General features: G+C 43.2%; 2 protein-coding genes and 1 pseudogene across 4 annotated transcripts in view; all 3 read right to left on the bottom strand.

Annotated features, from left to right (window-relative positions):
- The window catches only part of C1D (C1D nuclear receptor corepressor), a 377,915-nt gene extending 368,829 nt beyond the window's left edge, over window positions 1-9,086 (bottom strand). Inside the window, exon 1 of the mRNA XM_050754556.1 lies at window positions 9,083-9,086. The gene's annotated coding sequence lies outside the window, so the exon portion shown is untranslated. The remainder of the gene's footprint in view (window positions 1-9,082) is intronic.
- Window positions 1-26,117, bottom strand: part of CNRIP1 (cannabinoid receptor interacting protein 1) — a 1,091,934-nt gene that overhangs the window by 116,936 nt on the left and 948,881 nt on the right. The window lies entirely within an intron of this gene.
- LOC126934403 (tRNA (guanine-N(7)-)-methyltransferase non-catalytic subunit WDR4-like) lies at window positions 23,629-25,166 on the bottom strand (annotated as a pseudogene).

The raw sequence follows: 26,117 nt of genomic DNA, 5'->3' as shown, positions 1-26,117 counted from the left end.
TTCATTTGAGGAATTTGAGCTTGTTCATATTTTCTTGAGAACATTCATAGGGAATTTTCCTTTGATTCTTAAGCAAACTGTGTTTCAATAGGGAAACAATGCACATTTGAAGACATTAGGGATGGCAGCATCTAGCCTTTATCTTGCTGCTTAAGGAATTCAGTATAAACAGTCACTTTTGCAATCTTCTGACTCTGAAAAATCCTTGGTGGATGGTTATGGATAGTATTGGCTGGGTTGGAGTTCTCGGTTGCATTTAAGGCCTGGTGATAGACAATCAGTAGAGTTTCCTACTGTTATTAACCAGTTGTGTGCTCTTGGGCAAGTCTCTGGCTCTTTGGGCCTCTCCATGGCACATTAACATTAGAGTTTTCTAAGCTCATTCTGACAACATTGTGGAGACTGTTTGGAGCTAGGCATCCCTGGGAGAATAACGGCAGTCACACCTGTTGTCATAATCCAGGTGAGAGGTGACTAGGTTTGAATCAGAGCAGGGAAGGTAGGGCAGGTGGGAGTTAAGTTTGATTGACAGCTCCACAAATATTTAGAGGTTCCACCCTACGTCAGAACTGTGCTAAGATGGGAGGTAACCGAGCCTTGCTGTCTGCCCTCAAGAACCCCTCCTTCTTGGGGAGAGAAGAGCTCCTAAGTTAATGATTTCAGCATCCCCTGGTTGCTAAGGGCTATAATGGGCAGATGAGTGAGGACAAATGCACTGTTCAGAGAGGGCTTCCTAGAAATGATGGTAACAGAGCACAGCTTTAAAGGGTGAATAGGATGAAAAAGGTAAGAGAGATTCAAAAACCACCTAAGAGGAAGAACCAGCAATAGAGGAAAGATTGCCAGTTTAGGACTTAGTGACCAGGATGATGGTCATTTCACTGAAGAATATAACAAATACAAAAGAACAACTTTGTTAGGGGAAAGCATGATGCGTTTAGATAGGGAAATACTGGATTGAAAGTTCCATTTAGGAATCCAGGAGAGAATGCCCAGTAGCAGTTAGAGATCTACAGGACTGGAGCAAAGGAGAAAGGTCACAATGGAGTTTTACACTAAGGAGTCATTTCTGTGGGTATGAAGTGGTAAGAATGGGGGAAAATGCCCGGGGAAAACAAGAGCCCCTGCATTCATTCCCTCATGCGTTCAGTATACATTTAGAGTCCACTGTGTGGTGACTGAAGAAATGTGACAGCAACCTGTAGAGTGCATTCCTTAAAGACAAGCAGGAGTGTAGACTCTTTTTTCAAGAAACCTGATTGTGCGGGGAAAGAAACAAATAAAGTGATAGTTGGGTGGAAAAGGAAACCAAGGGAGTACTTAAGGATAAAAGAAGCATGCTGGAATTGAAAATTTAGTTGAATTTTTAATCTACACTTGAAAGAAACTTTTCTGTCAATGAAAGAAAAAACATTTTCAGTTGATCATACACATAACTGTTAATATTGTTAAAATTTGCAGTGATTTCATCGTATTTATTTATTTATATATTTATTTTTTTAAGACGAAGTCTTGCTTTGTCACCAGGCTGGAGTGCAGTGGTGTGATCTCAGCTCACTGCAAACTCCGCCTCCCAGGTTCAAGTGATTCTCCTGCCTTAGCCTCCCGAGCAGCTGGGACTACAGGCACCCGCCAACATGCCCAGCTAATTTTTGTATTTTTAGTAGGGACGGGGTTTTACCGTGTTGGCCAGGATGGTCTTGATCTCTTGACCACATGATCACCCTCCTTGGCCTCCCAAAGTACTGGGATTACAGGCATGAGCCACTGTGCCCAGCCCATCATACTTATTAATGTAATTGTTCACTTCTATCTATTATCTGATTCTTCTTTTCTGCAAATAATGGATGTAGAAGATTTATGTGTCAAAAGAAATTGATAGAACAAATGTTAATTGAACATCTCCTGAGCTGGATGTGTTACACAGGTGCGGAAAAGTGAAGACCCAATCCTGCCCTCTGGGGCTTAGCAGCTGTTTATAAAGATTAATGCCACGGAACCACATAGATGATCACTGTAATGAAATTATACCTTCACCTCTAGAAAATACCCTAAGAAGTAAGCAAATGGAAAAGTTCAGGAAAGTCCAGAAAACTGACTTTAGGTGCTATTTGTGTTGAATGAATAACTAAAGAACTTGAGCTTTGCTTTTTTTCCCTGTAGACAATGGGGAACCATTTATTAAAGGGGGCCTGGATATAGCCAGCTTGGAGGAAAGTGTATTAGTTCGTTCTCGTGCTGCTATAAAAAACTTCCCAAGACTGGGTAATTTATAAAGAAAAGAGGTTTAAAAGTTCTGCAGGGGTAGATAGGCCTAAGGAAACTTACAATCATGGCAGAAGGGGAGGCAAACACATCCTTCTTCACCTGGTAGCAGGAAGGAGAAGAGTGAGAGGCATGCAAAGGGGGAAGCCCCTCATAAAACCATTAGATCTCACGAGAACTTACTATCATGAGAGTAGCATGGGGAAAACTGCCCCCTTGATTCTATTACCTCTCACCAGGTCCCTCCTATGACATGTGAGGATTATGGGAACTACAGTTCAAGATGAGACTACAGCCAAACCATATCAGAAGGTGACTCAAGAGATGGGGAAATTAATTAGTGGACTACCGTAGTATATCTCTATGGGAGGTGAGAAGAATGTCGGTACTAGAAAGAAGGATGAACAGAACCATTTCAAAGAAAGAATCTACAGATTGCAATGAGTAAGATGGTGAGAGTTAAGAGGTGTTCTCCATTCTTTGGGAAGAGCAGTTCCTTAACAGAAAAAGGAAAGTCATAGCGTGAGGATGGGTTTGGAACATGAGTTTGAAGGTAAGGGGAGAGAGTGAGGATGCAGAGATTAACTTAGACTCATGAGCAAAGAAGTAACAGCTGAAGTTCTAGGAGATGTGTTCACCAGAAACGAATATGTAGAATTGAGAAACTGATACAGCTCTGTGTCAGGACACCTGAGAAGACTCAGGAGTGGAGATCAGTAGTAGAAAGATGAGCCAGCAAAAGGGTTGGTAAAGATTTGTTCTGCAGAAGAAGTGACTCAGAAGCCTAAGGAGAGGAGAGATTCTTCAAAAAAAGGGAAGTGGTCACAATGTCAAGTGCACAAAGGTTAAGGTGGCCAAGATCTTAAAAAAGACAGTTTGGTTTGGTCATTAAAGCACTGTGGTGAGCTTCAGGGCAGAAGTTTCCAAAGAATGGTGAAGGGAGAAGTTACACTACAGAGAAAATGGGGAACAATGGTGAAAAAAGGAAAGCAATGGTCATAGATTATTCATTTCAGAAGTTTGCTACAGTGAATTACATAGTAGAGAACTGGCCTGTAGCTTCCAGGAGTAAGAGGTTAACTCATTCATTTACTTGTTCAAGAGGCCTGTATGTATTAGACCCCACTAGGTGCTTGTTCACTGCTAGGTGAGTAAGGCAGGCAAGATCCCCACTATTATGGAGCTTGCATTCTAGTGTGAGAGAGATAGTCTGTAAATGATGAAGACAATTGCAGATATTAAAAGTGCTCTGATGAAAATGAAACATGGCACACAATAAGCACATTCCAATCTATACAAAGAGAAAGTGCATAGATTGAGCACAGTACGTCTGGTGCTTGATAAACTATGGGGAAAGTGGTAGAAGACATCAGAGAGGCAGAGAAGGAGTTTGTGTTTTACTCTACATGCAAGGGGATGCTATCAATAGATTTTCAGTAGAGAGGTAACGTGATTAGATTTATAACTTCTAAACTCTCTTAGGCTGCTTTGTGAAGAATGGACTGTATAGGGCAAGGCTTGAAGTTGGAAACATGATGGGAAGATGCTGAATAATTCATTCAAGGAATAAAAGTGGTTTAGATCCAGTTGGTACACCACAAATGGCGACAAGGGGTCAGCTTTGGACTATATTATGGTGGTAGAAACATTAATAGGATGTGCAAAATGATGTTGAAGGGAGAGGGTCTAAGAAGAAAGCCAAACGAAGGATGACTCATAGGTTTTTGGTCTGAGTGAAAGCTAGGACCATTTCCTGAGTTGGGAAGATGGGGTGAGGTGCAAGGCTATGGCCTGGCAGGGTGAGAAGAATCAGGGGTTTCATTTTGCTTGTATATGATGCACCTGGGTCATCTAAGTAGTGGTGGGGCTCAGAGAAGTGGTAAGAACCAAGTGAAAGGTGTTTCTCTTAGTGGAGAACTGAACATTTGTAGGTTGCAGATAGAGGATAGGAATATGCTAGAGATGGGAAGAGAAGAGGAAAATGAGGAAGGAGCATTTGGGAGGAGGTGGAGGAGGCAGAGGTGAAGAAGTATTGAACCAATGGCCCAGAGAGTGGATTGACTATGGAAAGCAGGGAGGATACACTCATGTGAACAAGGAAGTAGAGATGGATGTAGAAATAGAGTTCCACAGAGGTTGAGAGGAAGAAAGAGGACACCGCTCTGTCAAATGGCCCCAGACATGGCTCTAAATTAAAATAAAAAATGAGGTCATCTGTTGAGTGAGATTTGGGTGAGAAGAATTGTTGGGAGCTTGAGAAGAGAGGAGGTTTAGAACAGACCTGTGGGGCCCCTCAGCTGAGAATTGAGAGCATTTATCTCTACGCAGTGCAGAGGTAGAAAAGCCCTTGACCTTCGGAAGTCCTTAGTGATCTGAAGACAAGGATGAGGAAGTCAGTGGGAATGGTCTCGGTGCCAGGGGCCAGTGTGGAGTCTTTAGCAGCAGGTTAAGAGTGTGTCGGTAGATTAGGTTAAGGATATGTGTGGGATACCCTCCAGGGAGTCTGGAGGAGCCAGGGGGCTTTAGCATACTGAGTGGGGGTGAGGGGTTGGGCTTGTGGCATAGACAAAATGCTGGGTATCTTTGCCACAACATAGGAGTGTGGAAGTGCTGCTAAAAGCATCACCCACAGACCACCAGCAGCAGCATCCCCTGGGAGTCTATTAGTAACACAGGAGCTGAATCAAAGAGGGCATGTTAGCCAGATTCCTGGATGATGTCATATGCATAGAGTTTAGGATATGCTGCTCTAAGGAAGGAGGCTTTAAAAGGTTAAATCCTTTTTATTTTATCTGTTTTGAGACAGTGTCTCACTTTGTCACCCAAGCTGGAGTGCAGTGGTGTGATCTTGGCTCACGGCAGCCTCCATCTCCCAGGGTCAACCAATCGTCCCACCTCAGCTTCCTGAGTAGCTGGGCCTACAAGTGCGCGCCATTACGCCCAGCTAATTTTTGTGTGTTTTGCAGAGACGGGGGTTTTGCCATGTTGGCCAGACTGGTCTCAAACTCCTGAGTTCAAGCTATCCTCCTGCCTCAGCCTCCCAAAGTGCTGGGATTATAGGCATGAGCCACTGCACCCGGTCTTAAATACTTTTTGAAATAAAAAACTGACCAGAAGACCTTTCTTGTAGATTAATTTGATGTATTTTACTTTTTAATATATCTTCATCTTTTTCTGATTTTAAAAAACATTGCACACTTGTTTTAGAAGTAGAAACTAAGGACACGCATGAAAAAGAGACTAACGTTCAGCCACATTCTTAGGGTTTGTTATGATACTAGAAGGAGCAGAATAATGGCCGTGCGTGTCTCCCAGAAGTTTCGTCTCTTCCAGGGAGTGGTCACTGAGAGGCAGTTTAGCAGCAGAGCGGCTCCTTCCTGGTTAGGTGACCTTCAGCCAGTTACTTAACACAGCCTCCATTTTTTTAATCAGTAAAATGGACATGTGAATAATAGTACATAGGGTTAATATAAGGATTACATTACATTCAATCCTTATGAAAATTTACATATTCAAAACCCTCTGTGAAAATTTACATATTTCAATTATGTAAATACCTTAGGGCAGTTCCTGGTTCATAATGAAAGCTCAAAAAATGTTACAATTGTATATTAGGACTGTACCAGGGTGAGAAATCACTAAGTTAAGCAAACTTTTAACATAGTGTAAGGATTGCTCCTGCTTGGAGGTCTTTGGGCCGCTTCAGATATAGACTATTGCCGTCAAGGTACTCACCTTTCACGACAGTTTGGGAGGAGAACCCTGGAGGACTGAGGAAACAAGATGCACCCCTCATCTGAAGATGCTCATCAGGGAATGGAAGCTGAGGCCTAGGCAAAGGGGGACAAGATGTGGAGAATTTGATTTGAGATGAGAAGCAACAGAGTAAAGGCCAGGGTATTGGAATGGAATGCAGGCTGTTCTGGGGGACCTCTCATACATTTTACTTCATGTTATACCTTTTCTCTTTGTTACATAAGTTCACAGCACCAATATGGTTGCTGTTGCAATAACACAGCTGCAAATAAAAACCATAAAAACCCAGAAAGAACATCTGAGCTTCCCCTAACTGTCCTTGAATAGCAGTTAAGCAATTTGGAAATCCCCATTTCTGATTGTAGCATATCCGAAAGTTTAAATAAACACTGATGAAACACTATGTTAAGAGTCCAGCACAACCATGAGCAAGGTGATATAAAATGTTTAATGTCACGTGGCACCTGTAGGGTAGAAATTGTACATTATTTCTAATGCATTTAGTAACTAAGTCCTTTTTCAAAGTTCTTGTAACTGCAGGCTCTACTTGAACTACAGCAATACTGTATCTATGAGTGGGAGAATAATAAAAATCCCTGGTCTGGTCTTGCTTCTTTAATACCATCTGCCTTCCCTGGCAGATGTTTCCTAGAATTAGTAAGATAACAACCATCTACAGAATATGTAGTCTAGGTCAGGAACTTGGTTATGTACTTTTCAAGAATTGTTTTATTTCACCCTCACCTTAATCCTTTGAGATAGTTCCTTTTGTTTTGTTATCACCATTTTATAGATGATGACACTGAGGCTCAAAAAGGTGAAGTAAATTGGCCAGGGTGACACAACTAGGTAGGAGAGCAGAGATGGGATTCAAACCCAGAGTTTGCACTTTTAATTAGTGCTGTTTTCTCTCCTTCCTACTCATACTCTTCCCAGGTGTACCATTCTAACCTATTGCTGCATTTAGTATGCACGGTACCAGGAATTCTCTAGCCTTCTGGGTTGCCCTTTGCTTTGGCATTCAAGTAAAGTAACTCCAGTCTTGTGCAACTTTCTGTGGGGAAGCTGGTGACCTCACCAATTTTCCCCCAAATTCTCGAGAGTAGAGGAGAAGACTTATATTCTTTTATCTGTCCTCATTCTAATTTCTTCTTCTTGTATTAGTTCTCATCACCTACCCCATGACATAAAGCAGTTACTCTAATTCTCTGCATACAGCCTCACCCTGCATATGCACATAGCTCTTTTTCCATTCCTCTAAACATCACTCCTCCAAAGGTATGAAGAGATCGGCTGGTTTCTTTGGAAAGCAGGTGCTGAGACAAGAAGTAAGTGGAGGAGGTTTGATGAGAAGGGGAAGGAGTAACCCCATGACAGATAAAAAAGGAAGGAAGCAGAATTTGGGCAGGAAAATCCTTTGGACTGCAATGCAAATCTGCCACCATGGTTGGCCTTGAAAGACAGTGGCAAAGGGCAGTCTTTCCCGCAGACAGAGTTTGAGTGGAACACCTGGTGATAATATGCGTATGGACTCATACACAGTGACGGATGGTCTGTACAGTTGTTCAAGGGCCTGTAAGGAAAGGACTGTAAGTTCAGAGACAGGAAGTCCAGTTAACTTTTGAAATGAACTCTATGCTAAATTCCAGTGGTATCCAATCTTTTGGCTTCCCTGGGCCATAATGGAAGATCAAGAATTGTCTTGGACCACAGGTAAAATACAAGAACACTAACAATAGCTGGTGAGCTAAAAAAAATTACAAAACACTCTCAATGTTCTAAGAAAGTTTATGAATTTGTGTTGGGTCACATTCAGAGCCATCCTGGGCCGTATATAGCCCAGAGGCCGTGGGTCAGACCTGCTTGGTATACTCCTCTAGCTTTGGCTCAGCTAAACTCAAAATTCCTTTCTTCTCGCAATAAAACCTGGCACTTGATAAGAAAAACATTGGCTTTCACAGCTATTATCTCTAAAGGTGACATCAATTTTTTTGCAGCTGAGTTCTTCACTCTTCTCTGAAGGGGCCAAGGGAGTAAGAAAGATTGCCAGGAATAAAAAGTACTTCTGACTTATTTCAAATTATGGTCTTGCAAAAATTAATCATATGATTTTAATTATGTGAAGTTTAAATTCAGGCAAAATTAATCAACATTTATAAAAGTCAGAATACAGATTACTTTTGGAGGCTGTGATATTGTGACACACTAAGAATATAAGAAAGCCGGGCGCGGTGGCTCACGCCTGTAATCCCAGCACTTTGGGAGGCCGAGGCGGGCAGATCACAAGGTCAGGAGATCGAGACCACGGTGAAACCCCGTCTCTACTAAAAATACAAAAAATGAGCCGGGCGCAGTGGCGGGCGCCTGTAGTCCCAGCTACTCGGGAGGCTGGGGCAGGAGAATGGCGTGAACCCAGGAGGCGGAGCTTGCAGTGAGCCAGGATCGCGCCACTGCACTCCAGCTTGGGCGACAGAGCAAGACTCCGTCTCAAAAAAAAAAAAAAAAAAAAAAATATAAGAAACATGTATTAGGTCTTCATCTCCAGTTCCTGGCACATAGCTTCTAAACACTCATAAAATCCTGGGTGATAAAGGCAAGAGGAATGTCTTTTGTTATTTATATTAATTATTGTATATTATTTCATCATAACTGAGTTTGTTTTCATGAGGTGACTCTCGGAGGCTGGTGGTTACCAGAGGAATCAGATGGTTGGTGACAGGCTTGGAACTTTCAGCACTCCCTCCCTCCCTCAACCTCTGGAGAGGGGAGATGGGCAGGAGATTGAGCTCAGTCACCAATGGCCCATGATTTAGTTCAGGGTTCCCCAACCGCCGGGCTGTGGACCAGTACCAGTCTATGGCCTGTTAGGAATGGGACTGCAAAGCAGCAGGTGAGCAAGGATTCCCGCCTGAGCTCCGCCTCCTCTCAGATCAGCAGCAGCATTAGATTCTCGTAGGAGTGTGAACCCTATCGCGAACCGAGTATGCAAGGGATCTAGGTTGCATCGTCCTTGTGAGAGTCGAATGATAAACGTAATGCACTTGAATCATCCTGAAACCACCCCCCCCATCTGTGGAAAAATTGTCTTCCACGAAACTGGTCCCTGGTGCCAAAAAGGTTGGGGACCACGAATTAGTCAATCATGTCTACCTAATAGAACCTCCATAAAACCCCTAACTGACAGGACTTGGCGGACTTCAGGGTGGTGAACACATGGATGTTCTGGGAGGGAGGACCACCTGGAGCAGGATGGAACCTCTCAGCTCCACCCTCATATTTTGTCCTGTGTATCTCTTCATCCAGCTGATCTTAAGTGGTATCCTTTAAAATAAACTGCTAATTACAAATAAAACACTTTCTTGAGTCCTGTGAGACATTCTAGCTAATTATCAAACCTAAGGAGGAGGTCATGGCAACCCCCAATGGATAGCTAGTTAGCCAGATGGACAGGTCACAATTTGGGACTACTGACTGGTGTCTAAGTTTGTTCAGCCTTGCGAGGCTGAGCCCTCAAACTGTGGGGTCTGCACTAACTCTGGGTAGTTAGTGTCATGAGTGAATTGTAGGACACCCAGATGGTATCTGGAGATTGGAGAATTGCTTAATGTAAGGTAAAACTCCACACATTTGGTGTCAGAAGTATTTTGAGTGTATGAATTTTTCTTTCCTTTTATGGGTGCGGTGTACAAACCGGGCAGCTGCAGGAGGGAGTCAGGGGCTGCTGCTGGGATGTGCTATGACTTGATCCACAAGTTAACTACACTCAATATGTGGAAGACAACTCTTCAAGCTGTACACTTCAGATGCGTGTACTTTTTGCATTTAATTGTATATTCTTTCTATAAAAATGATTGTATGAGTTTCCTATTGTTGTAACAGGTAACCACAAATTTAGAAGCTTAAAACAACACAAATTTATTGTCTCACAGTTCTGGAGGTTATAAGTCTGAAATGGGTCTCGAGATGTTGGGAGGGCTGCATTCCTTGATGGAGGCTGTAATTTTCTAATTTTACTATTCACTTAATCTTTCAACAGATGCTTAGTGATTGTCGGCCACTAAGATCCTCTAATTACAACGTATCTGCACTTCTAATTCCACCCTATTCTCCCCATGCAGGTAGATGACTAGGTTAGGCTTTTATTTTCAAGATGGCTAAAGAATAAGGCACATTCAGCTTGTTAAGGCATATTCAACTTATTGATACTATCTTGTTGCCTATACATTTACACACATTCATGTGACTATCATCATTGTTAGAGAGAATGTTCAAATAATTCTCTCTCTATGAGATATTTTCTCAGGGCCCACTGTCTTGTTAGAAATTGGAAAAGACCTTCCAGTTTCCTTCACAGATGATTCTCCTCACAGTCTCTCCATTTGCTTTTTAAATATATTTTTTGAGACAGGGTCTTACAATGTTACCCAGTCTGGAATTCAGTGGAGTGATCAAGTCTCACTGCAGCCTCAACCTCCTGGGCTCAAGCAATTCTCCCACCTCAGCCTCCCAAATATCTGGGATTACAGGCATCTTGATATATTGCCCAGGCTGGTCTTGAACTCCTGGGCTCAAATGATTTTCTCATTTCGTCCTCCCAAAGTGTTGAGATTACAGGTGTGAGCCACTGTTCCCGGCCTTCATTCAAATTTGCCTGTGTATTTTTTTATTCTTGACCAATTAGTCAGCAAAGTTGCAAATGTCCCCTTACTTGACTTGGTTCAGTGTTTCAATGTCATTTCGAAACAAAGATGCCAGGGATGCTGTTCCAAAGTCTGTGGTTTCTGTGCATATGGAAGCACTAGTGAGGGCATATTATTTCTCTTTTCTACTCAATCCACACACTGGGATGATGACTGCAAATGCTCATTGTGTTATGGGATCCCTGGGGTGTCGCTTCGCCAGCCGGAAACCTCTGTGGCCAGTGGTGCCTTTGCCCGAGTTTTGCTCTGGCCCTCTGGGCTTGTTTCACCCAGTTGGCCCAGCAGGCTGCACTCAGCTCATGCTACTGACCTGGACCCCATGCCTGCCAAGGGCAAGCCAGGCGTGGAGTAAGGAAGGGTCTGTGAGTGAGCGTAAGGTCCAGCCACTGCGCATAGCCAGGCATGTCAGCTGCTGCTGTGGGCGGGCAGCTCCAGGTGCTGGCGTTGGTGCTGGCTCCCTGCAAGGCTGCATCTGGACTAGGTGCACCACAAGCAGCTTCCAAAGCTGGTACTCGCGAATGCTGTGGGGCCTGGAAGTTTGGAGACTTCAGAAGCTGCAGGACTCCAAAGAGGGAATCACAGCCCTGGCTCAGGGAACACCCAGGTCTGGGCTCCCCAGAGGGCCACAGCTCTTCTCTCCCTCTTTTTGCCTGCAATGTGGTGAGCAGGGGCATATTTCAGCCTTGTTTGTGTTACAGCTCTTTTAGCCCTGCCATTCAGTGGGTACCGAGTTCTTGACCTATGTCCAGGAAGAATGAGGTATGCAGGCAAGCAGAGGGTGAGCAAGATGAAGAGTTTTATTAAGTATAGAACAGCTCAGAGGAGACCCACAGTGGGTAGCTCCTGTCTGTAGCCAGGGTGTTCCAATGAGTGTTCAGCTCTCACAGAGAGGGCAGCTCATCCTGTCACCTCTTCAGTTCCTGGCACAGAGGTAGCACCTCTCTGCAGGCAGGTCATCCTGTTGTCTCTGCAGCTCTCAGCAGAGAGGAGCCCCTGGAGTGGATGAATCCTCTCTTCAGGCAGGTCATCCTGTCATCTCTTCAGCTCTCAGCACAGAGGTAGTTTCTCTCTGCAGGCAGGTGTCCTGTCGTCTCTGCAGCTCTCAGCAGAGAGGATGCCCTGGAGTGTGTGGATCCTCTCTGCATGCAGGTCATCCCTTCATCTCTCTGTCATCTCCCCATCATCTCTCCATCCTCTCTTTGACTCTGGCTGAGTCTGGTGTTTTTATGGGGCTCAGAGAGGAGGAAGTGCGTGCTGATTGGTCCATGGGTAGCCATTGGCAAGCCCAAGGAAAAGTGGCACAAGTTCCCCTTTGGGTCCTCGGGACTGGCAGCCCAGCCCTCAGGCTTCAGGCCTTCCCTGGCTTGAAAGTGGGGCTTCACCAGGGACCCACTCCCTTCTACCCAGGAGCCTGTCTGCCTCCTGCCACTGTTCATGGTGCTCAGGATTTTCATGCCAAGGGGCACATGCAGGCCAGCACTGGGCTTTCCTCAACCCCCACTCAGCCTCCCTCCTGTGTTTGTCAATGCCCTAAGTCCAGAGGGGGCCGAGGCAGCAGGGGGCTGGTGTGTCAGTGCTTCCACAAGTATGTGCACACCTGGTTGGGCACCAGAGCTTGGCCCCACCTTTGCTCCAAGATTGGAGCAGTTGCTGACAGCAGGGAGAAGCCAGGCAGTGGAAGCAGGCACTTCCTACCCTGCAGGGGAAGGGGGCGTGCCTTCTCAGGCCTCTGAGAGTGCAGAGATGCCTGGACCTGCAGCTGCAGCTTGGGCAGCTGCCGCTGTGCCTGGGATGGTGGGGCTCCTGCCTGCTTCTGGCTCCTGAGAGCACAGGGGTGCCCTGGTTGTAGCTGCAGCATGGGTGGCTGCAGTTGCCTCTGGGAAGCTCTGCCTTGCCAACTTGCAAAACGCGGGGCTCTTGCTTGTTCCTAGCTCTCGTGTGCTCCATGGAGTGCACAGCACTGGCCACGCCTCCTTTCTACATTTTCCCTGTAGCAGCAGTGGATGAGGTGCAGGTGGAGCAGCGACCTCAGCCAACCCCTGCACAAATGAACTCGAAGCTCCAGGGGCGGGCCTGTGAGTCCCAGCTGTGCCTATGGCTGGATGCTCATGGGTTCCTGGGATGCAACAGGGAGCAAGGGAGGCTCTGGTGAAGGCTACAGGCCTGGGAGTGGGCCCTGCCCAGCGTGCAGAGTGGGGGTGGTGCAGCTGGCCATCTTGGGAACACAGGGCACAGGGGCCCACTGCTGCCACTGCTGCTCCTGCAGCCACTCCTTGTGCCACCACTGGCACCTCCCCACTGCAGGCAGCATGATGGCAGCAGCCCCTCCAGAAGTTCCACCACCACCATCAACTGGTTGACTGCCTTGCGTACTTTCTCTCACGAAGCCAGAAGATTTTTAAAAGCTGAAATTTCTAAAATCAATAAAAGTGTTAGTTGAACAGTGAAGTCTCAAAATTATGTATACACATAGTTTATTAAAGAGTTAATATAGGTAAATTAAGATTTACAATGGAATAAAATTTAAAGTAATATGTAGGCATTAGTATTGTGTGATTCTTGTATTAATCTGTGTGCAAACAAAAGCTTGTACAGCATATACTTTTTAATTCATTCAAAATAGAGTTAAACACTTTAGAAACAGTTGTTACTACAGGGTATTCAAAAAGGATAAAGTATCTACCCTAGAACTTTGTTTTTTTACTTTCTTTTTCAAGAGTAGAGACAGGTTTCACCATGTTGCTCAGGCTGGTCTCGAACTCCTGGGCTCAAGCCATTCTCCCACCTCAGCCTCCCAAAGTGCTGGGATTACGTGAGCCACCATGCCTGGCCTAACCTAGAACTTTGAAAAGAATGCTCTTAGGTAACCATTTACTTCCTGTTAGATAAAAGGGTTGGGGAGAGTGTTTGCAACACGTTTGTTTTGCAGATTCTAAAAATATGTTCTTTAGTCAAGGTTGGGGTATTCACCCTTCTTGGAAAATTAATAATTACGCTGTATCTAGTTACCATAAACATATTCTTGATCAGCTGTTTTTTTCATTGCATTCAATTAATTGATATACATTCAAAATACTTATTGATTAATCACTACACGCCAGGCAATATTTTAGTTGCTGACCTCCTTGAGTTGATACTCTTACCAAATAGCTTTATCTATTTATAATGTTTATCACATTATAATGATATTATGACATTAATATGTGAGATAATAGGAATAGAGTCAAGGGTCAGTGGCTAGCGGTGTTCTTTCAGCAAGGCTAGACAGGGAAGTCCTTGCTAATGAAATGGCAGTGGAGCAGAAACCTAAAAGAAGAGAGCGAGCCTCGATGCCATCTGGGGAAAAAGCATCCTAGACAGAGGAAACTGCAAGTGCACGGCCCTGAGGCATGAGTCTGCTTGAGGAGCATCCAGGTCAGTATGGCAAAAGCACAGTGGGCGTGGGAGATGGGAGAAGAAGGGCTTGAGGGTGAGATGAAGGCAGCCGTGGAGTACCGAGCCATCAGAGCCAATTGGCCTAATGGTTCCGTCCTTTGACCTATGAGCAGCACTTGACGTCACTAGTCCCGCCCTTCCTCCTTACAGCCTTTCACTTTTCTTCCTAGTTTCCCTCCGTCTCACCTGCGTACTTTCTCTCAAAAAGCCAGAAGCTTTTTAAAAGCTCCGTCCCCCTTTGCTGGCTTCGTCTCTGGAGACAGAGTGACTCAGGGCTCAGTCCTTGGGCCTCGTTGTATCTACTTAATCCTGTGTTTCAAGAAGTCTCAAACTTTTTAATACAAACCAATGAAAATGATGATTCTCTGCAATGATTGGTGTTATTGCTGGACATGTTATAAAACTTAAATTCAAAAATGAAATATTTTGCAAGAATATAATGCATCTGAGTGTTACAGTTACCAGGAATGATCTCTCCTTAAAACATGAAGAACACTATGAATGTGTCACTATAAAGGAAATATGGCAACTCCTTAATCAATTGACTAAACAAGTGGTAGCAGCAATTGACTTAGTTCTGCCAAATGTCGAAGAGATTTTTTGAAATGTTAATTTTTAAAAATCCATTTTTTTTAAACCTCCCTTGGATAACCAGGAAGATTGGATCAAAGACTTGGTTTTTTGATTTACATTTTAACTCATCACATTTTGACGATACCCTTTCATGGGTATTCATAAGTGGTTATATAAACACATTGTGTAATCCACTCATTCCTAGTGAAATTGTTTCTTGAGGGAAATCAACTGGCAAATAATTTGACCTATTTTGCTACACTGAAGTCAGATTCCAAAAATAGAAATCATGGTATGAATTACATTTGTGAAGCTGAGTATTAAATTTCAAAAAAATTGTCTGATTTCAAACTTTATGGAAATGAGTTAAGACTATTCTTTTTACCATCTAACTTAATATTGAGAGTGTGGAAAAATTGCTACAAGTAGAAGTTACTAAACAGTTGTTAAAGGAGATCATAAAAAAGAAACAAAGTTATTTTAGAAGAGCACAATTTTATAAATATCTTAAGAGTGGTTAGCCTAGATATGAAAATCATTGTGCAAAGATTGTATCCATATTTGGAAGTACCTATACTTGTTATCAGCTGTTTTCACTATGTATAAAAATAAATCTGTCTCCTACGTAAAGGACTGAAGGCTAAATTCTGTGTTGTAAACTGAATAAGAAACACAAGACCTGACAGTGATAGCTTGGTGAGAAATAAAATGTGTGAGGTTTTAGCTTCAAATAGAAGAAATAACACATTTTAAAAAGAAAATGTCATTTAACAGGAAGCATTTCTGTGCCTTTCCAGGTACACGACAGTCACCCCTTAGCTTTGGGAGAGATTCAGATCTGTTACAGAAGTCACGTGAGAGTGAGAGGAAGGTAATATTCCAACTCTGACCTTCTTTAAGCTTGACAGCAAGGCTTACAATCCAGCCATTGGTGAGAGGGAAAGGGTTTCCTGTTTCCAGACCTGCAAATTCAGATGGTGGAGCTCATGTAAAGAAGATGCTCCAGCTGGGATGCCAGGTGATGAGGCCTGAAGGGAGTGGTGGTGACGGAAACCTGCCCCTCCCTGTTCTGATGCTGTAGGAAAATCAGGGAGAGAGAATCAGGAGGGACAGAGAAAACCTTAGACCAATCCAATAACAATGTGTCATGCTAGAGCCTCTGAGCCATGGTGTGGAGAGTGGGAGGCTAGATAAATTGGAGACAGAGTGGCTTTCCCTGCTTACAGTTTGAGATTCTGGAGGAGATGAGGCTCCATGCCAATGTAGGGTGAACCAGCCCAGCCAAGACAGCTGCTGGGTGTGACCAGGAAGAGAGTAGCTCTGATTTAAACTCCAAGCCTCTTTGTTTCAGATTGAAAGCAGAGAGTTTGTCATCGCCCCTGCCATTGGGAGGAGCAGGTTGTCCCACAGCAGATATTGGAGGGAGACCGACTGGCTCTGTGGGACTACATGGACTTGGAAGAGACTTGGGTCTATAGTCAGGCAATAGCTAAAGGTAGGCCTGATTAGCATGACATGCCAGTCCCTCCCCCACCCTGCCCCCTCCCCCCACACTTATTGTTTTGTAGAGAAGAGGCCATGCATGCATCACCTGTAAGGCTGGAGTAGATGCCAGAAGAAAGCCCAGGGACACCATCAGCCAATTACACTCCAGCAGGTGTAACACCAGATACTGTGCTGCTTGGGATAGCAATGATGGAAGAATAGATGTTACATGACTTCTCCTGGCACAAAATCACATGAATCCTTTTGTCTCCAGTGCTACTATGAGTGGGAATAGCGTAGAAGGTGGCAGATAAACAAGGTAATGAGCATTTTCCTAAAAAATCCGATATTTAATCATTGTTATTGGATTGGCCTAAGGTTTGAAATGGATTGAATATTAAATCTTTTTCCCCTGCTGAAACCCAAAGGTTGGGGTCTTGGGAGGAACACATGCTCTCTTATATCAGAAAAGAAACAACGCTTTTCTGTATGTATATAGGTTGTGTAAAAAAATAGCCTCTTGACTGGGTGCGGTGGCTCACACCTGTAATCCCAGCACTTCAGGAGGCTGAGGCGGGCAGATCACCTGAGGTCAGAAGTTCGATACCAGCCTGACCAATATGGTGAAATCCTGTCTCTACTAAAAAAAAAAAAAAAAATTAGTAGGGCATGGTGGTGCATGCCTGTAATCCCAGTTTGATCAGGACTTTCTTGATTTTAAAACTAAACGTCCTGCATCCCCAGAGTCCCTTTAGTCCCAGGCAAACCATGATGTTTGGCCACCCTACTCGAAAGATGAGAAAGAACCAACATTGTACAGAGTAGGGGAGCAAGTACCCCAGAAAGAGGGACTCATATGTACGAAGGTTTGGGGGTGAGAGACAGCTTGGCATGGCCAAGGAACCAACGGATTGGTGTAAGGGAGGAGGCTAAAGGAACACGCTAAGGTGGAAGAGACAGGTGGGGACCATGCCACATGGTGGAGGCTCTAGTGAATATCTCTAATTTTATTTGAGTTGCATTGAGAAACCATTGACAGATTTCGTGTAGGGAGTGACATGATCACATTGGATGCTATATGGGGAATAGATAGAAGGAATCAAGATTAGAAGCAATGTTGGGATGATATGGTAGTAGCCCAGGTGAGAAGTGAAATTGATGAGGAAAGGAAAAATATGGGCCATAGTTTGGAGGTAGAATGCACAGAACTTGTGTGGATATCATGGGTTTCTGGTTCAAGCAGTGGAATTCATGGTTTAAAGCAATGGAGAAAACTGGAGGAAGAAGAGGCACTTTCTGCCCAATCTCCACCCCATCTATAGATGAGTTATACATCAGAGACCATAGGTTTTTAGATGTAACTCTTTATAAAGAGACATTCATTCTAGTATTTCAAATATGCTGCCTGCACAAGTAGGAAGCTTAGGGTCCTGGGAAAGGGTTGTCATTCCTTGGTCTCTGACGTAGCCCAGTTACTTATTTTTGGAGGAAAATACTGAAAATGATGAATGATTTGCTAAGCAGTCAGAAAGATAAAAGCAGAGATGGCTAGAAGGAAAAAAGTATCCCATGTTCCATGTGTGTACATTCACCTCAGCTGTGTTTCTTCCAGATCATAAACTGCCCAGCACTATAGCTTGAAAGTTAAAAAATAAAAGAATAAAATATTTTTTAAAGTACTATGGGCAAAAGAGAACACATTTAAAAAGAAAAACATGTGAACAAAAATTTAAGTTAAAATAATAAAAAAGGAACTATAAGTAAAAGGATTGAGGCAAGAATTATTCAGAAATTAAAGTAATAGAGTTGGTTAAAAATAAAAAAAGATCAAAAGAGCTAAAACTAAAAAGTTAAAGTACAGATTAAGGTAGAAAATTATGGTAAAATTAAAAAAAGATTAAGAGATAAAATATACATTGTAAAGTCAAGAATAGATAGGATGAAAAGTAAAAATGCTAGACCCCTAAGATGTAGAAAGGTAAAATCACGACAAAGCTAAAATAAGCTGAAGGATAAACAGAGAGAACAAAAATAGAGGTGACAAAAGACTAAAGGAGGAATTGCATACAATCAAAATGTTAAAACTTGCTAAAATTTAACTCTAAATCCCCAAGTATTTATGGAATAAAGGTTTGGAAAAACAAGCTTCCATTACTTAAGAAGAAACCAAGCTGACAAGCCACATGAGTTACTAAGAGCAGCCTCTGAGCTGATGCAACCCTTAAGGGTTGGGGGCTCCAGTCAGGCTTCTTGAGGGCAGTGCAGGGGGCCTGAATTGCCAGCGTTGTGTGTATTAGTCTGTTCTCATGCTGCTGACAAAAGACATATCCGAGACTGGGTAATTTATACAGGAAAAAGCATGTAATGGACTTATAGTTCCATATGGTTGGGGAGGCCTCACAAACATGGCGGAAGGCAAGGAAGAGCAAGTCACATCTTACGTGGATGGTGGCAGGTCAAAAGAGAGCTTGTGCAGGGCAGCTCCCGTTTTTAAAATCATCAGCTGTCCTAAGACCCATTCACTATCATGAGAACAGCATGGGAAAGACCTGCCCCCATAAATCAGTCATCTGTCACTGGATCCCTCTGACAACATGTGGGAATTATGGGAGCTACAAGATGAGATTTGGATGGGGATACAGAGCCAAACCAGATCAGCATGTGACCTCTCAAGTATCCCTTTAAAGCCAACAGCAAGCCTGCTGGTCAACAGCAAGCAGAACTCACATCTGCTCTGTCAACAGCAATTCCAAGGGAGGGAATTCCTCCAAAGGTTGTTGGCAGGATAGTTTCTGTATAGTAAGCACTCAACTATTATTGTTATCTATGGACATTAATCTTGAGTGTTGACTTTTGAATAAAAAATACATTGTACTTTGGGCAGGGTCAGGAAAGTAGAATCCAAAAGTAAGTCATATTGAGATAAAATAATACACCATACTTGGGCACATTTTACTTTCCATTTTGAGGTGTGGATACTGTGTGTGTTTGTGTACTAAACACATAATCCAGGAGATGAATTTCAAAATTTCCATGTGATAGGTTTATTTTTAAATGAAATGGAATTTTGCATGTGAATTTTGGTGACTTTGCTCAACTCCCCAAGGCCTCTGGCTCATTCTTTCTGCCTATGCGAGTTTTCAGAGGGAAAGAATAAAAACATAATCTTAGAAATGTTCTCATCCCCAGGTGAACTCCTTTTATAGTCTTTTCACACAAGAGACTAGAATTTATTCACAATGTTAGTAAAAGGGTGAGAAATTTCTTTACACCTAACCCAGCCTCAGAGCTCATATCTGCTATGTCAACAGAATGTACTCACACCTACAGCTTGGTTTCACAGAGCTACAGAGTCAGTGGAAAGGCCAGACTGAAGCTTTGGAGAATAAATCCGTATGAAAGAATATCCCTGTGGCAAAACATCGACACAGAATCATGACTTGGATCTTTGTGGATAAAATATGCAAAAGCTGAATTTAAATGTTCTTAATTGGGTCTTTGGAGGTTGAGACAGAAACCTAGGGGATGATCTGTTAGCTAGGCCAGGTCTGAAGGGTGGAGTGGGAAGAGAAGTCTCTTCATCGGAGTATTATGTTCCCTGATATTTTACATTTCCAGCAGAAGAGGCTTTTTGTCATTTTGGGGCCATACTCTATGTTCTTTTTGGGGAAACACACTATTCCACTTTCGGTCCAACCCTCCCACCTGGTTTGGGCAGGACTAGTTTCAGTTCTGTCATTTGCAACTAAAAGGGTACAGACAAATTCTGACTTTTGAGGTTCTGCAATCAGCAAACAGGGCTGCAAGGGGGAACTAGCTGCTCCCACTCAAGAGCTTTGACTGGGCTTTAATAGAAATATTGCGCCCTCTGCTGGCAGAGGATTAGCATTGACCAGATCTCAAGGACGATGTGAGAGAAAGCATTTTAGAGCCAGTCCTGGAGTCAAGGTCTTTCTCCTCCATATGCAAGCTGTTTTGCTTTGCTCGAGTAATGTTACTTCTATAAGTCTGCATTTTTGTATCTTAAAAATATTAATGTTAGAAACTACCTTTCAAGACTCTTTGATGAGTACGTAAATGGCCATGTGAATGGTACTTAATCATTGAAAGACACTATCATAAGACAGTTTTGGTGAAGAAAGCCAGCCTGTTTATCAAGTTTTTTCATGGTTATAAAATACGATATTCAATGTTATTGGTTCTCTGGAGCTGAGAAAACATCTATACATTGTATCAATTTAAGAAACTATTGTCGAAGAATGTAGAGTACTGATATTAGTAAAGTTCTTATAAATTTTCAGGTGAGAAATGTATAACAAATCACACATGCCAAAAAGTCCCTTTATAAAATTTAATATACATTTCCAGTAGAAGTATTAGATAAAATAGACGTTAATGGATTTTCTTTTAACATGATTTTATATATGTATGAGAGACAGAGAGACGGGGCAGGGGAGGGAGAGAGAGAGAGAGAATATTATAATGGAGTAATACTAGAATACTAGAAACATTCCCACTAAGGTAAGAAACAAGGTAAAAATGTCCACCATCTGCATTACTGTTTAACGTCATATTGGAGACAGTAGTCAGTATACTAATTTAAAAATTGCAGCATAAGACTTGGAAAAGAAGTAAAACTCTCTACATTTGCAGTTGATATGATAGTATATCTGGAAAACCCAATAGAAAAAATGATGACACTAAATGAACAAAAGAACTCAGTAAGTTAGCAGGCTACAAAATGAGTGTACAAAAATCACGTGTGTGTGTGAGTGTGAACTTGTGTGTACGGAAATGACAACTAGTCAGAAGATAAAAGAAAAAATTCCATTTGCAATAATAACAAAAATATAAAATACTTGGAAATAAACTTAAGAGGTAATGTGTAAAATCCATATGAGGAAAAATTTAAAATATGCCTAAAAGACAAATGGAAATATTTCTTGGTCTTGGATAAGATAACTTGACATCATAATGATATAAATTATCCCTAATTTCACACCACCCTAATAAAATTGCAATATGTAGTTTTCCTGGGACTACAGAAATTGATTCCAAAGTTCACGTGGATAAATAAACATATATGCGTAAATAGGAAAACCAGAAAAAAAGATCAATGAAGAGAGAGAACCCTATTAAATATCAATGCACGATAAATCTTTTGTATAATTAAAACAGTGTGGTATGAATGGATAGACAGATCTGGAACATAATGGAAAGTTCAGAAATAGAACCAACTAAAAAGAAAATTTTCATATGAATAAGGTGGCATCTCAAATTACAGACAGACTTATTAATAAATGGTGTTAGGAAAACTGAACAGTCATTTGAAAACAGATAGCTTTGAATCCTTAACAGACATTATACTCCAGGAAAAACTCATATGGAAAGAATGAGCCATATAAGTACTTGAAGAAAACATAAGTGAATTTGTTTATAATCTTGTGGTGGGAAAAATTTTAAACCATGTTCATCATCCAGATATAATAGCAGAAAAAAAGCAATAATTTTGACATCAATAAAAAGGACTGGTCGGGCATGGCTCCAGCACGTTGGAATGCAGAGACAGGAGGATCTCTTGAGCCCAGAAGTTTGAGACCAGTCTGGGCAACATGGGGAGGCCTGTCTACACACACACACACACACACACACACACACACACACACACACACACACACAATTATTTGGGTATGGTGGTGCATGTCTGTAGTCCCAGCAACCTGGAAACTGAGGTGGGAGGATCACTTGAGCCTAGGAGGTCAAAGCTGCAGGGAGTCATGATTGTATCACTGCACTTCAGTCTGGGCAACAGAGCAAGATACAAATAAAATAAAATGTGAAGAACCTTTGTAAAAAAAAAAAAAAAAAAAGCAAGCACCACAAGCAAAGTCAAAGGACAAGTGACAAACTGGGAGACATATAATTGCAACACATGTCATAGATAAAGAACTAAACTCTCCAATTTACAAAACACTCAGAAATTGAGAAACACAAAGATTCATACACACCAAAACCCACAAGTGCCCTTAAACATATAAACTTCATGTTTATGACAGAGAAATTCGAATTAAATCTACAATGAGGAAGTTCTTTCACCTTTAGTGTATGTTTGGAAAAGTTTATAATAAATTGCTGAGAAAAAATTAATATATTTCTCATTTTCAGGTTGGCACACATTCAGAAGCTTGAAAACACATTTTTGTGTAATCAACTGAGGGAAATTTCAATCTGAGCTGGGTATTAGATGATATCATTATTGGATGAAAATTAAATTTCTTGGGTGTGATTATGGTTATGCAGGCATGTGTGCACGTCCTTAAGAAATACATGCTATGGCCGGGTGCGGTGGCTCACGCCTCTAATCACAGCATTCTGGGAGGCTGAGGCAGGCGGATCACGAAGCCAGGATATTGAGACCATCCTGACCAATATGGTGAAATCCTGTCTCTACTAAAAATACAAAAGTTAGCTGGGTGTGGTGGCGCGTGCCTTAATCCCAGCTACTTGGGAAGCTGAGGCTGGAGAATCACTTGAACTATAGAGTAGGAGGATTGCACCACTGCACTCCAGCCTGGTGACAGAGCGAGACTCCATCTCAAAAAAAAAAAAAAAAAAAAAAAAAAAAAAAAAAAAAAAAGAAATACATGCTATGATATTTTGGGGCAAAATGTCATGAAGTACGCAAACTTACTTTCAAATACATCAGCTCAACAAAAGTATGTGTGTGTTTTTTTATTTATTTCATTTATTTCTTTTTTTATTGTGTCAATAAAAGTTCATTCACAGACATTGAAATCTGAATTTCATTATTTTCATGTCATGAAATATATTTTTAATTTGTTTTCAACAATTTTTAAAATGTAAAAACCATTCACAGGCCATATGTCAGGCAGTGGGCAGGATTCGGCCCACAGGCCAGTTTGCCAGCCCTATCTTAAGTGAAGATACCGACAAGACCAACCTTAACTTCTCCTAAAACCAAGATTTTCAAAGCAGACTATTAACAAGAGCATGCCCTGCGCCAGATGCCCCAGAATTGTGAAGGAGGTCAGGCTGCCGGTACAGGAGGACAATGGTCTGGCACTAACCCTCTGTTCTGAAACCCCTGGTCCCCAGCACAGGGGAGTGGGCCTCAGCTTTGCAGTCAGCACTGTTTCCAGATCACTGTTAAAAAGAAAACAAGGCACTTATGAAAAATGTGAAGCATTCCAACTTTTGATACACAAAAGGATTCTATGTTCTAAGTTTCAACAGCCTCTTATGGCCAGCAGCTATTGCGGGGCAGCGCATCACCTCGACCCTGAGACAGTGGGAACAACAGGAAAGCATCCACAGCATCGGCCATAGATCCTCCTAGAGGAAGCACGCCAGGCTCCAGAATAGCAGAAAACCCACAGCTGCCACCGCTGCAGGTTCACACGCTGCCTCCAATGTGAAGCTTCAAGCGCTTCCACTCCACCCGTCTGTCTGGCTTCCCTTCAACCAGAAAGGGTGCACAGGCACCAGGCAAGAGCCTTGTGCCCAGCAACACAGAATGTTCTAGAGCCCAGGAGACAGTCCCGTTCTCTGAGCTGAACTGGTCGCACCTGATGTCACCTTTTCCTTTTTGAAGGGAGATGCCAGGATGCAGGGGGAACAAGTGAAAACCGCTTTTCCTGTTTCGAGGGTGCCCCCGACAGCCAAGATCCGCAACCCCAGGCTGACTTCCCTGGCCTATCTTCTTGGCCTGCCCATTGGCCCAGGTGGGGGACTCCACCGCCACTGCTCCTTCTTTAGCTGCTGCTGCAGTCTTTCCTCTTTCTTCTTCAGGTAGGAGGTTATGTTGTCAAAGGTGGCCTTGTAGAGACTGCTGAAGCTGGCGTTCGCGCAGGCAGAACAGCATGGCCTCGTTCCCACGAAGAACAACGGAAACTTTCTTTAACGTGGCACTTTCAGGAACAGACTGCCACTGGCCACCCACAGGCCTGCAGAGCCCCGGGGGAGGGGAGCTTCCCGGCAGTCCTGGAGCACCCACAGCCCCTGGGTTTCCTCAAACCCACATCCCACACTCGGTGCTGGAATGACAGCTGCTGTCGGTACACCAACTGCTGTCTACAGGCGTGAAGCTGGAAGATGTAGACCACAGCAATGCAGTTGCACAGAAGCGCCACCTGGTTCCCCTGACACCAGAAAGCGATCCTGGACGCGGCAAACCTCTAGGGGACCTGGAGGTCCGCGGGCTCTTGGAGACTGTGCAGGTGACAGCAATGCAGTTGGCGGCTGCTTCTGTACTCCCGGAGCCTCAGGGTGCAGTCCCCGGAAGAGGATGGAAGCGGTTCAGACTGAGTGGGCACCACAGAGATATAGCTCATAAACCCTGTGTGCCCGTGGCAGAAGGACTCAATGCTGCGGGGAGTGGCGGCCCAGCTGACCTGGATCTTCTCGTCCCGGCCCGCAGTGAGGACACAGTGGTCATCAGGATGCACAACCACTTCTAACAGCATGGACAGACAGGCGCCCCAGTCTGTCCATGCTGTCTGGCCGCATCCGTGTGGCTCAGCACCGAAAAGGAATAGACGTCTCCAGACTTGTCAGCCACCAAGACCTTCTCCTCAGAGGCTGTGAAGGTCAGGTCTGTAGAACTCCTTGTCATGGTCCTGACACTCAGACACTGCCACGGTTTTGTACAGAAAAGAATCAGACACTTACTGTCATCGGTTATAGCAAAACAGCTGCCAGACTTGGAGAAGGTGGACCGAGAATTGCACCACTCCGCTGGACCAAGGGCGGCTCGTCCTCCCCTTTATTTTCTTGTAACTTGTTTTCTGCAGCACTGCAGTCATAGATGAGTAGGCTGTCATCGTCACTGCTTGCAGTGGAGGTGGTCAGGAACCGGCTGCCCTGCACCACCAGCTTCTGCCCGCACGCCCCGCAGAGCCTGCCATGGGCCTGCCGCCTCGCCACCATGCACATTTCCCCACCCAGCCCGTTTTTAATTTATTTCAATAGTTTTGGGGGAACAGGTGGGTTTTGGTTACATGGATAAGTTCTTTAGTGGTAATTACTGAGATTTTGGAGCACTCAATCATCTGAGCAGTGTATGGTGAACCCAATGTGTAGCCTTTTATCCCTTGCCCCCACTTTCCCATTCTCCTCGAGTCCCCAGAGTCCATTATATTATTCTTTGTGTCCTCATAGCTTAGCTGCCACTCATAAGTGAGAACATACAATGTTTGACTTTCCATTCTTGAGTTATTTCACCTAGAATAATGGTCTCCAACTCCATCCAGGATCCAGGTTGCTCTGAATGCCATTATTTTGTTCCTTTGTATGGCTGAGTAGTATTCCATGGTGTGTGTGCGTGTGTGTGTGTGTATATAATGTAATATATATACCATGTAATATATATACCCCAGTTATATATATAAATATTCTTTATTCTATATATATAATATATATAAAGAATATTTTTATATATATATTCTTTATCCACTTCTCCTTGGTTGATGGATGTTTAGGCTGTTTTTTTAAAATGTAGTATAAACCAGTAGTTCCTAACAAGAGGGATTTTCCCCCAGGAGACATTTGGCAATGTCTGGAGACATTTTTGGTTGCTAGCACTTGGAAAGTGGTGCTACTGGCATCTAATGAATAGAGGCCAGGGATGCTGCTAAACATTCTACAATGTATAGGACAGCACCCCTGCCCCTCCCCCAAACAAAGAATTATCCAGCCTAGAAAGTTAATAGTGATAAGGTTTAGGGACCTGGTATAGACAGAGATAAAGTAAACGTGGTTAAAGTTAACGATTGGTTAATCTGGGTGATGGTGCCATATTCTATTCTTTGAAATTTTCTGTAAGGGTGAAAACTTTCAAAATAAAACATTTAGGGAGAAAGCACATTTAAAAATATATAAAAGAGT

The sequence above is a fragment of the Macaca thibetana genome, chromosome 13 (assembly GCF_024542745.1).
Source record: "Macaca thibetana thibetana isolate TM-01 chromosome 13, ASM2454274v1, whole genome shotgun sequence".
NCBI lineage: Eukaryota > Metazoa > Chordata > Mammalia > Primates > Cercopithecidae > Macaca > Macaca thibetana.
This window is presented reverse-complemented; position numbering and strand designations above follow the sequence as displayed.